A 13,737-nucleotide genomic window follows, 5' to 3' on the forward strand; every position below is an offset into this window, starting at 1 on the left:
TTCATATGGAGACCAAATTATTTTCAATGAGATATTGATCAGCAATGTACTCTATTTATCTAAATACCGCACTTAAGCAATAATCTTACATTTCCTGTTGCTTGGAAGTTAATTTTGACATACTATGATTAATTTCTTTGTGGAAACCATATTGCCAAACTTGTATAGGAATGCAATCACATTAAAATTACCTATAATAACAAGAGGGTATGTATTGATTGTAAAGTTATTCTGATCATGCTAGTAATTTTAAGACCAGAATCCACCAACAGCATGAGTAGGCATAAGGCCACACAATGAGGCACAGAGCGGCCTAGTTTTACCCATTCCTCTTATGTAGACCTGCTCGCTGCACAGCATAGAACACTATGTCTACTTACTCTGTTATTAAGAAGAAGATGAATCAAATGTTCTCTTCTGTGTTTTAAGAAACAGTAGAAACAAAAGGAATGCCCTACAATATCAACACACAGAAGCCCAAGGCAAAGGGATTGTGAGATTCAGGATAGCCAGTTAGAAATTAAGATCCTATCTCGTATCATAAGAACAACAAAATTGAGAATAAAAGCAATGATCTGGAGAAAAATAGATCTTTCAGTAATTATTATCATCAAAATTTCAAATAAGTTTTGAAATGATGACTTACTGGATTACCTGGGAAAACAGCATCATAGCATATTGACCCATTATTTTCAATTAGATCCAATGTCCCTAATGTGTCAACAGAATGAAATGTAGTACATTGCAGGGATCACTAATGCTTTCCTTTTCCTAATTCATGTGCTGTTACTCATTTTCATATACTATCCCATGTTCAATAAGAATAATACCTCCTGACTATTAATCTCACTTGTCAGTAACAGATATTTACTATGTAAACATATCATTATGTTTATTTTTATTTGCAAGGGCTTATGTAAATGTTCTTAGAAAGTGTGAATTTTAGAATGTATCAGTATAATATGGAAAGGACTATAAGCATAGTGCATTGGAAGGAACTGAAGCATAGTACTTACAAGCATTTAAAAACATATTACTGGTTTTTTAAATTTTTATTGGATATTTTATGTATTTACATTTCTAATGTTATCCCCATTCCTGGTTTCCCCACCAGATCCTCACTATCCCACTGCCCCTCCTCCTGCTTCTGTGATGGTGCTCCTCCTCCTATCCACCCACTTCCACCTCACTGCCCTGGCATTCCCCTACACTGGAGATTCGAGCCTTCACAGAATTGATGCCAAACAATGCCATCCTCTGCTACATATGAAGTTGGAGCCATGGGTCCCTTCATGTGTACTCATTGGTTGGCGGTTTAGTCCCCGGGAGCTCTTGGGGGTCTGGTTGGTTGATACTGTTCTTCCTATGAAGTTGCAAACCCCTTCAGCTTCTTCAGTCTTTCCTCTCTCCTCCATTGGGTTCCCCATGCTCAGTCCAATGGTTAGCTGTGAGCCTCTATATTTGTCCGGCTCTGGCAGAGCCTCTCAGGGACAGCTATAACAGGCTCCTGTCAATAAGCACTTTTTGGCATCTGCAATAGTGTCTGTATATGGGATGGATCCTCAGGTGGGGCAGTCTCTGGATGGTCTTTACTTCAGTCTCTGCTCCACAATTTCTAGAAAATAAAAACCTACATAAAGTTATGTGAGGCTTCTGTGCGATTTATGTGGATTAGGTAGAAACAATTTCCGCAGTTATCAATGGAACTCTTCTAGGTTATGAAGTAATAAAAAACAAATGCAATATCTATCTTGATGTTGATGCAATATGACAGAAGCCAATACAAGTAGTTATGTTTAAGTATGTAATAACATGTAAACAGTTAATCTTATGAATGGAAACTTACATATTCAAATATAAATAATAACAAAACTAGAGTAATCTATGTAGAGTGGCTCAAGCCACTAATCTTAGAATTTGAAAATTTGAGATGGAAGGATTTGCTGCGAGTTTAAGGTCAGTTGTATTTGCACCAAAAGACCCTGTTTCAAAAATTAAAAATAAGGTAGCCAGAACAACTCTACTATTACCAAAAGATGTAGAATGATCCTAACCATTTATCGCTTGTAGCTCTTCATGTATCGGTGATATTTCTGTATCCACATTGGCATGCCAACTGGTGTCATTGTTCAGGTCTTGTTTAGTTGATCATATAGCTGAAATTTCATGTCTGTAGCCGCCCCATCATATATAGAAGACACACTCTTGGAGCAGATACCTAGGTCCTCTGGGTCATACAGTCTTTCACTGTTTCAATTTATTTATTTATTATTTGTGTACTTATTTATTGTTGGATTCCAGAGGCACAGACGTGTGTTACAGCTGCATTCAATGTAAATGGTCAGCCCTCCATCAGTTGTTACATCTATTGTGGCTTTTTGTAATGGTGTCTGCTGCTACTGGAAGGAGAAAAGAAGCGTATTTATGCTGTGGAGAGAATCAATGGAGAAATGCGTAACTGGTGAAAGTTCTGGGCACATGGGGTTCAGTCTTCAGCCCTAAATGGAATATCTGGGAAGAAGAGGCAGACAAGTATGTGACTGGGAAGGTACGCTGTGACTGCTGTCTTCCAGGCCAGGCAGGGCTCTCACTATTAAACATGAGGGCACTTGTGGTTACTTTCATAAAACCTAAAGAAGGGCAAGCTAGCTGGGATCCGAAAATAGATGGGGTAGATGGTCTTCTGGGCCTCCCCCAGAAGAAAGAGCTATTAACTATGAATAGATGCTGGGGAGTGAGTATAATCATTCTTTATTGATGATGTGGCCATTGGTTGGTTTCTAGATGGCCCATGAATATACAGGCAAACCTAACTGGATGTACTGGGTTATTAAAAAATGTCATGAAACTTAGAGAGGGCTGGGTTGGGAGAAATATAGAGAAGTTTGATGGGAGAAAGTTTCAGCTTCATTATATACACATTTGAAAGTTTTTAAAAATAAAGTCAAGCTTTAAGGATGAGAATCTGTCTTAAAAAATTATAGTACACAATTTGTCTATAGTTCAATGTCTGACCTAAACTACTTCAAGAAAATTTATATATTTTGACACATTTTGATTACCTCTTAGAAATACAGATATGTGACACATAGACAGATAAAAGATAGATGATAAATAGAATCTATTATACAAACAACCATTGTGTTGTTAAAGTTTTCAATTTGTTTTATGTATTGCAAGAATTTTAAAAATTCCCCACAATTAGCAAAATCTTATGCTTTTCTAGTCTGTTTATTAGTATCTCTCCTATGCTTCTTATAACTAAAATCATTTTAAAGTAATATGATTTTCTCTTTCTGTGTTAAACAGTTATACCTGACACTAGTCCTTTGACCTACATAAGGATATGTAGGTGTAGGGAAAATCCAGTTATGCTTTTGGGGAGTTTTGATACTGTGTCCTATGATAGATATCACTAGGTTACACAAGTAATTCTTCCTGGATTTTTACACTATACAAATAATAACACAAATGTTTTTTATGGTATTCCCTCCATCATTCCAAAAAGGAATAATGAGCAAGATATCAGCTATGGAATGGATTAATAAATGCAACAGCAGAGGCATCCATTGTGATAGCTTCAGATAGCGTCTATTTATGCAGTCAAAAAGACTTAAATTTCTTGGCAGCCCATACTTGTTCTGTTCTAGGTGCGGATGAAACAGGCTCTCCATCCCCTTCTTGATGGAATATTCCAAGAAAGAAGATGAAAAACATACAAAAACAAACAAACAAACAAACACTCAAACCCCAACAATTACAAGATCAATATATAAATTATTCTGCTCATTAAACATAAATGGGAACAATAATGAGAAAAAGAATAAATGTGGAGACATTTCTTCTTAAAAGAAGATCTCTTTTTGAATAAGGATCAAAGTAAAATTGAAATATTGGACAAATCTAAATTTATAATAAGAGGAATCTAGCATTTAGTGGAGATATTTCTCTTTTTTTAAAAAAGATCTCTCTTTGAATAGGGATCAAAGTGAAAGTGAGATATTGAACAAATCTGAATTTATAATAGGAAGAAACCAGCATTTAGTTATTGGTCAATAGATCCATGTTTATAAGTGATGGAAAGAGAAGTTGAACAGGAGTAGACATTTTGGACCGGAAATTAACACAAGAGCAGTTATTGACAGTTATCCTTAGGCCTGAAAATCAATATTTGTTAAATAAATAATTTAAATTATGGCCCAGTACTGCAGATTCATTATGATCGCATTTTATACCAATGACATATAAAACTGATTATCAGAACTTGACATAATTACCTTTTATGGAAATATATATTGACAAAGTATCCTTATATCCACACTCAGTAATCTGATAGACTTCTTAGCTTATATGTCCATGGATAATGTTATGCACAGAATCTTCTATAACAGAACTTGTGCTAGAAGCTCTATTATTTATACCTTCATATCAGTCAGAGTGTATATGACTTTCACTTCAGACTTTACTTGTCCTGAGATGAAACATTGGCTAGGCAGATAGATCAGTGAGGGAGAGCACATACTCCTTTTATAAAGGACCCTTTTTTTTTCAGTTTCCAACACCACATAGTCATAACTACACGTAACTCCTAGAATCCAGCAGCTTCTTCTGGCCACAGGTGTCTGCACTTATGTGCATGTAAACACATGCACACACACACACATACAGAAATACACACACAAACACACACACACACACACACACACACTTACAAATAAAATCTTTTAAAAAAGAATACCAGAAAATAAATGTGTACAATAGCACATAGGATACATATAGTTAATAACTATCTCCTTAACAACTTTTAATTTCAGTTTTATATAAACATTTATAGTAGTGTTTCAAAAAGGGGGATATGATGTAGGCTGTCACATATAAGGTGGATTTTCACTGATGAGAATATAGTGGGATCCCCATAATTCTCATAATTAATACATAATTATGAAAGATAAAAGAGGGAAATTATAGGTATGAAATAATGAGATCCATGCAAGATAGAAATTTATCTGGTTGGACACTGCAGAGAAGAACAAACAAGGGAAGAAAAATAATATACATTAATTAGTATAATAACAAAAGTTCCTTTTGATCTCAAAGTCTTGTCTCTGATTAATTGTGCAGAATCTATGTAAGTATTTTAACTATGTTCTTAGAGAGTATAAGCTGAGAAATATATACTTAACAAAGGACAGAAGATAACAGCAGCTCAAAGCATGCATTTCCATTTCTTTGAATTGTCATTTCTACTGTGTCTTGGATAAACCAGACGGAACCATTAGGTCAATGCTTTGGTGGGAAATAGATAACAGCTTCAAATTTCATGTTTGCTTAATAATTAATAAGGTATTAATATACAACAGTACTAATTGTGGGCTTTTAAACATCAATAAGTATATTCATTTTTGTATTTGGATGATAAACTAGATAACTGGGTCTTGAACAGACTGATAGGGAGAAATGAGATAGATTGCTCCAGGCCACAGTAAAGTCTAGTCATGTGAGTGGAAGGCTTTCAAAGATGACAGCCATCATGGTAATGCACTCAGATCTTGCTTCCAAAAGGGACATTCAAAACAAAACAAAACCACAAAGAACAACAACAACAAAAGGGATACTTTAGAAAAAAAATTACACAGTGTTATTTGTCAAGCTGTGTTCCTTTTATGATCCACGCTACCTGTTGGTATCAGGACACCATTTTTTCGCAGAATTCCCTTCTACCAATTGACAGAGCATTTCAGGAATGCTGAGGTCTGGTTTGGTTTTGCTTGTTTCTTTGTTTTGTTTTTTCCCACATGGGACAGTTTTTTATACTGAACATTCATTCCATGCTTTCAAGCATTTCATTGGTTTAGACAGAGCATTGTCAATTCTCTATGATCTCTCTTGCTTACCGCTGAGATCCTGTCTCCGCATCCCTCCCTCCCACCTTACAGAATTATCAAATCCTTATCATTATGAAGGATTTTTCTACCCTAGCTTCCCCACTTTCAACACTGTTCCCCATAAACACTGTCCTGTCCCCATTTTTATAAGATTTGTTCCAGGATCATGAAATTGTGAAAATCACATTGAGAAGACATACTGCAGCTGTTACAAGATGTTGAGGAATGTTGGAGATGAGAAAAGAGAGAGACTTTAGCATTGCTTGTCTTTCCCTATTCTCATCTAGTAATACAACTTTACAATTGGAGAAAAAAGAAAAGTAAAGTTAAACCAGAAACACAGATGGCTCAAGGGTAGAAAGAGGATTGTGCCAGTGGAGGGAAGTTTCTGTGAGGAGGCGGGACTCAGTATCACGGGCTATGAAGTTTGGTTTTGATACTATATTCTGATAGGTAAACACAGCAGCGAAGCCAAAGTACTTGTACCTTTTGGGTTTGTTTGGCTTCTGAAATGTTATTTTGTCTTTAAATATGATCACAAATGTCTGTAAGCAGCATATGCCAGGAGGAATCATTACTTTCCAAGATGGATGGGTTAAAAACTTAATAATATCAAATACTATAAAGAAATACTATTTCCCTCTGACGTAATAGATGCAGCTTTCTTTTTAAGAATTTTGATTATTTTGGGTTTGACAATAGCTTGCACATCACAAATTACACCCTTTAGAACACACAGCTACTCATCATTAGAATGTATGTAATTTTTCAAAATAAAATAAAAGGAAACACACACACATATAGACATACCTATTCACCTGTCTTAGGGATTCTGATTACTTTTTGTTCTTTTTTGAGTGAACTTTGTGTCCAGTTTCTTCCCTAGTTGAAGCCACCAGAGTTCGCATAATCTTTTGTTGATGTATACTTTCATTTTACAGAGCCAAGTGGGAGTTTCAGGTTGATGCTGCACATGCCACCTGCACTCTTGTTATTTATTTAATGTTGAACTCAACGCGAAGTGTAAAAGCAAGCATTTGAAAAATGTTGTACTTGTTTTATATTTAGCCCAATTAGTAGTGTTATTTTCTTTAATGGCTTTCGCAGTTGACCCACAGAACACCATGTAAAGTTCTACTTTCTTTTCTTCTACAGAACAATTACTCTCATTATAGTCTTAATGCACTCCTATGTTGTTTAAAATTGGACACACTCATTAGAAGAGAATAGTGTATTTCCACGCAAAATTGGGCTATAATTTATTTACCTGCTGTGCATATTCAGCAATCAGTTCTCCAACAGGGGTATTAATATTAGTATTTTTCACAAAGATAACTTGCTGGCTTAAGTCAAGTAAAAGGCTAAGATTATGCCCTACAGGGATAATAATGACATTTTTATATAAAAGTATTGATCTAATTATTTCCTTAATGGTATCAGGAGAAACATGTGGTTGCTTGCACTGATGTTAGGATGATTTTACTTTTTTGTAAACTATGAAATTACCTGTTAAACTAATTATAAAATTTTTCAGCATAAAATATTTACATGGCAAAAGCCACCTTACTTGCTCAAGGTTGGCAGAGAAGTAGTGTGAAGTGTGAAGCAAGTTGAGTTGACAAGGGACAGGAACAAAGAACTAGAGGACATGCAACTCATAGGGGAAATCAGAGATTACACAGTGTATTAAACACTAAGAATGGGGGTTGGGGTCTCCCTAGGGGACAAACCATGTGTTCTGGGTGTTTTTTCATCCTAGTGTTCTTGGTCATTTGTCATCTTCTCTTTTGTGTTTAGCCATTGTTGACTCTTTAAAGGTTGGTTTGTACTGTCTGTGGTGCAAGGCTTGTGTTCTTACCTTGATGGTCCAGGCCTTAATCTGATAAACCTCACTGTCACTGTCACTCCCTAGGTATACATAATTCTGAAGTTACCATTTTTAATAAGGTGTGACTGAATTTTGAAATAACGCGAGTAATTGTTCCTTTCTATGAGTGGTCCTGACACTTACCTTCACATGGCCATAATTTGTCTATTCTTTTTCAGAGTGTCTGAGCAGTAGCTTCTGTTTTGACTTAAGCAAGATACTTTGTATTTGCCCCAATGAATTAGAGTCATTGCAGTATCCAAGATAAGGCATTTTGGATAATCTAAGCTCTATGGTCACTAGAGAACTCCTTGGAACACAGAATACATTAATTTTCTGCTGAGATCTTAAGAGATTAAGCTCAGGTCTAAGTTTTCTTCTTCCAAATACACACCTCCCATTTATGCTCATGGTTTGTAAACCATAGTTTACAAACCAGATTTCTACTAGCCAACATGCAGCTGTATAAGAATGTATATTTTATGAGGAAGAGCTCTCCATTAAAAAACAAAATCTCGGACTCAGGGCAGTTGGTAGCTAAGGCAATGCAGCCTTTCCCTTGTTTCTTTGTTTCTCCTTTGGCCTGTTTTAACATGAACAACAAGGGCCTTTTCTGTAACAGGGGGAAGGAGACATCGATATCTGTACATATTTCAAATTTCAGTCAGTTTCACTCTTTCTCTGAATCTTGAAGCTCACCATGACAACCCTTTCCTTCGTTTACACTATTTCAACCTTGTGTGCTTGTTGTTGAGGCTGGTAAAGTCAATTAGTTGTTAGGCTTCCCTTTTAGAGATTTTACTACTGGTTGAAATAATCACTTAATTTATATTAAACAAAACACTAGCTTTCAATCTAAACAATGTAAAATATGAGCTATTTGGATACAAAATACCTCACCTCTTATAATCAGTATTATATCTTTCCAATAAATACCTTTGAAATAAAGACTAGATCATAAGGTTATAACAATCAACAAGCAAACTAAACAGAATAATCTTCAAATCATAATGTAGGTTTGACAAGACTTTGAGGTATAATAATGTTTATATAATCTAAGTAATTCTAGCAATAAGATTCTTTTTTTTAATTTTTACTAGATATATTTCTTTACTTATATTTCAAAGGTTATTCCCCTTCCAGGCTTCCTGTCCATAAGCTCCCATTCCCTCCCCTCTCTCTTCCCCTCCCCAATACGGGTATTCCCCCTATATATCCCCCTTATTGCACCCCCCCATATTCCCCTGCACTAGGGGTCCAACCTTGGCAGGACCAAGGGCTTCCCCTTCCCCTGCAATACGATTCTTAAGCAGCTCATACTGAAGTTTGATAGCATTTTTTTTTCCTATGGCACCAACTTGTTGAAATTAAATAATATGGATCATAAATATCTTGAAATGCCTTTTAGCTTGTACAAATTTAAAATCTTCAAAACCAGATGAGCATTGTTTAGCTTGTTATAATAATTTCATACTTTTGCATTTCCCAGTTATATCCCTTAAATTTGTTCTTTATATCTGTCTTTTGCTGGTTCCATTTATTTTAGACAGAATCTATGTAGCAAGTGGTACACAATCTGTTGTCCATCCTGTATCCCAATCTTGTTTAATTTCTGTTAACCTTGTGATACAATTATTACAAGGCTATATTTTATTCTAATCTACATAGTATTTAAATATTTTTACATTACATAATATATTATTTTTCCTAGTGTGAGCTTTGCAGAGAATCCACTATGCATGAAGAAACATATGTAGATTTCAATCAAATAAACAAATACCAGAACCTTGACTCGAAGAGAATATGCTTCTGTTTAGGTTATGAAGGATATTGTACCCTTGATAAGCATGTACACTAAATAGAGACACTTGCTGATATTTTACAGTAATGCTTTACATAAATCATTTATTGATTCTGGTTCTGCTGATTTTGCACAGCACTTAACAATATGAATATTAATGGCATATAAACATACCCATTTTGGTAGCTAAGACCTGTGGCATATTTTTGTTTTAATAATTCAGGCTAGTTGAATACATCTCCATAATTTGTCATTTGTCACAGTAGTTCTCTGTGTTGCCATTTTTTGTTTTTGTTTTTTTGGCTGACAAGATATAAAGCCATTTTCTTGGGATCATTTTATTTCAGTCTGTTAAAAGCACATGTTCAGGAACATTTCAAACTCTCTTTATAATATTTGAAGATATATGGTATGCTATTTCTACTTGTTTTTCTTGAAAATGGTTTATAAGACTTTGGGACTTGGAGTGGATTAAATATAATTCCTATAATAGATTATGTTAAATGCTAACCTATATTTTGTTCAATGTTTGCTAAAATATCTGTATAAGTACTAGACTGCCAGAACTTAGTAAAATAGGTCCCAGAATTGGTGAATATGTGACAGTCTACATTGTTCAAAATACTGAGGCTTGAAGGCCAAAGAGAATAGTTCAAACACAGCATGCCCTGAGGTACAAGGAAGGTGGTAGCATGATGCCTGGGGAGTGATAAAAGCACAAAAACTAGAGGGAAGAGACTAATGTGAGCTGAATAGAAGTGTAAGGACACGCAGGAGGAGGGAGCCTTGGCTCCTTTCTGCCCTATTGCTCAAAGAAAGGTATGTTGCCCAAAGAAAGAAAAATTCACAGTAGCACTCCTACATTTGTTTAAAGAGTTTCATTCTTTCACACATAGATGGTAATTCCTTACTACAAATATTCTATTGCCATTCTATTGCAGAGGACTGGAGAGAAAGGTCAATGAAGAAAATGCTTGCTATTCAAGCAGGAGTTTAGAATCCAAGCACCCACCTAAAATGTAAAGCTTGGCAGAGCATGTCTCTAATCCCAGCCCGGAGGGCTAGGACACAGGGAGCAGAAACTCTGCAGTTCAGGGCCCATTTATCCTCATCTACAAATGACTTCCAGATTCTATGAAAAATCCTGTCTCAAAAAAATGATAGAAAATACCCAGCTTCAGCTTCTGGACTTCATATGTGCAAGAAAGGAAGGGGGGAGGGTAGGGAAGAGAGAGAGAGAGAGAGAGAGAGAGAGAGAGAGAGAGAGAGAGAGAGAGAGAGAGTGTTAAGACACATTCTGAGTCAAGTTCTTGGTCATTGTATGAGAAGTCATATATCATATATCACAGGTCAGTGATCGCACATGATTTTGAGTCATGTTTTGGAGACCGCTTAAACTTTGTAACCAGTAATAAGAGAAGAGTGTGGAGACAGTGAATAGAAGATCCATCAGGGCCAAAGCAAATACATTTTCGTGAAACTGAATGTTCTCTTGTGACTTCGGTGGAGAAAAAAGAAAAAGAAAACAGCAACAAAAAACACAAAGCACTAATTCATCTCAATAACTGACATAGGTGTACTAAATGAAATGCAAATTTATGGTGCAGTGACCAGTTAATTCTCAGGGCAACATTGATTTAAGTGACCATAATTATGTTAGTGTTGATATTAACATATTTATTAGTTCAAAATAAAATATTTGGTATTTTTTTGTTTTAGTCGTGCAGTATTTAAGTCCCTAAATGATTGATGATGCTACACCTAATTTCATGTAGCAGAGTGTGGACTTCACTTATGTTATAAATATTAAAGTGTATACAACTTTCATGTGCTGTTTAATGGATTCATTTGTATAGGTTAGTTTTAACTGTCAGCTTGGCATAATCTAGAATTGCATAGGAAGAGAGTCTTAGTAAGGAGTTATGTAATTCACGGTGGCCTGGGAACCTGACTGTGAGAGGTCATTTTGGAGGAGTTAACTGAAGTAGGAACTGGACCAGTTTCCTACCAATGGGGTATAACCACAGGTTCCTGATTCTTCACGCCCTTTCATATATTTGGTGATGCCTGTCCTTTGTATGAATAAGGGTGGTGAATTAGACCCATAAAAATCAAATGTTCCTAAGTTCAAATTTAAAAAATCCGAAGTAGCCTAAATACAAACCTTTTTCAAAGTCAAATTGCTACATGAATAGAGACTTTCTATCTTAACTTTCCAGAGAAATTATATGACAGTTCTTTAATTCAATCCTTTCTTGGTAATGTTCTCATATATTAATGTTAATGGTAGAAGTGTTTTGTAATAAACTTTTAAAACCTCATATGGTAGTATATTTTAGCAAGTTTATAGGTTATAATTTTTTATATCACTTATATGAGAGTATTTGGACTATCGAGCCTACAAAATATGCATGTTAGCAAATAATGCAAAATGATTTTGCCAATACTTTAATGGTACATACAAAACAGATATCATAATATTACGGCAGGGTAATTGCTTGGGATTAGAGTTTAAGTTTCATCTCTGCATTGTATCATCTGAGAGATGTTGGGAGATTTATCTTTCTAAGCATTACTTAGTTTGCAAATTGTAAAATATGGATAAATATAAAGTCTACTAAATGTGTTTCCTGAGAACAAAGAATCACTTTTAGATTACTTTAAACCCACTTTACATTTCTTTTTAATGAGCGTTATTCATTATAGGCTACCCTTTTATGATTGCTTCATTTTCAAAGACATTGTAGTTCATTAGCATGAATGATTCTTATCCAGTTGGTCTTCTCAGAGATACTAGACAAAACAGGAGAATTTTTGGTTATCACTTTTCACTAGATATGTTTAATGGTGACCATAGAAACTGCTATAAATTTAGTGAATATAAACTAGTCATGATGCCATAAGCCTGTAATCACAGCACTTTGCATGTGGAAGCAAGAATATCTCTATGAGCTAGAAACCAGATTGGGATATGGAAGTTCAATATTAGCTTGGGCTGCACAGTTCTCCAATACAATAAATAAATGACAAATCCAAGTGTATTTCAAGCCACTGATCATAAGCCCACTGAGAACCCCAGATGTAACGTCTAGGTGGACTTGTAGGTATATGTAGGGCTGTACATCTTGACTCTGTGTGAGCACACACCTGTTCTTTAAGTTCGAGGGTAGGGTTAATTTGCATATTCTTAGGGAACAAATTTGGCTCCTTTTGTTGCCTGAGGAGTGAAGGTCATGTCCATCCTTCAGAAGCCATGGAATTCCTTGGCACGTGGTATTTTCCTAAATAATTCAAAGCCCAAACAGTGTAGTGAATCCTATTGTGTCATCCCTGATTTACTCATTTTCTATACTCTTCTATTTTAAGGGCTTGCAGATGTACTGGATTGACTTCCTAAATCCTGGATGCCTCCTACCTCCACACCCTTAATCACTTTTGTATTCTGTTTGAAATTTAGAGAAATTAACCACACACATAAACTAGTTTTATCTGCACTAGTTTTTCATGTAGCTGAACTAATATTTTGGTATGTTTAAATCATTTATTCAGGATTCTAAAAATCTTAAATGATGGTACCCATTTTAAAATTCCTTTGTGACTTGAGGAATCCTTCTGCTGTATAACACAGATCCCTAAATCACTCATTTGACTCAGTAGGTGGCAGTTCCTCTGACCCAGCAAGAAAATCTGAGCTGTAGTTAGGTTTTAGATTAGAAAAAGAGAAAGTTTTGCATTTTAAGAATGATTACTACTTTAGTGTGTGTGTGTGTGTGTGTGTGTGTGTGTGTGTGTACATGTACATATGATATCTGTCAGTGGGGATATGAGATTGACACAGTATTTGTCTGAAGGTCAGAGAAACATGTGGTAATGACTCCACCTCTTTCATTTTTTCAGCCCTAGAGACATCAGTCTTGGTGGCAATTACCTCAACCTACTGACCCACCTCAGGGACCCAAGTTTTGCCTTTTTAAAAGATGCCATATCTCAGGTAGCCATCAGTTTGCTAACTATACATGTTTATATTGTGTTTAACCTTAAAACAACCACAATAGCTAAATGGGGCAGGTACTGTTAATGGGGGAAAGTCATGGAACCTCAAAGGGCCCCTCTATTTAAATCAGAGACTTCATGATTTAAGCCTCCTTTTTTCCAGTCTCTGAACCCTCAATATGCTTTTAAAT

The 13,737-nt window shown here is 35.5% G+C and overlaps 1 protein-coding gene across 1 annotated transcript in view; it reads left to right on the forward strand.

Moving 5' to 3' along the window:
* Kctd8 (potassium channel tetramerization domain containing 8) overlaps window positions 1-13,737 on the forward strand; it is a 244,909-nt gene that overhangs the window by 96,658 nt on the left and 134,514 nt on the right. The gene's annotated exons all lie outside the window — the stretch shown is intronic.

The sequence above is a fragment of the Rattus norvegicus genome, chromosome 14 (genome assembly GCF_036323735.1).
Source record: "Rattus norvegicus strain BN/NHsdMcwi chromosome 14, GRCr8, whole genome shotgun sequence".
Taxonomy (NCBI): Eukaryota; Metazoa; Chordata; class Mammalia; order Rodentia; family Muridae; genus Rattus; species Rattus norvegicus.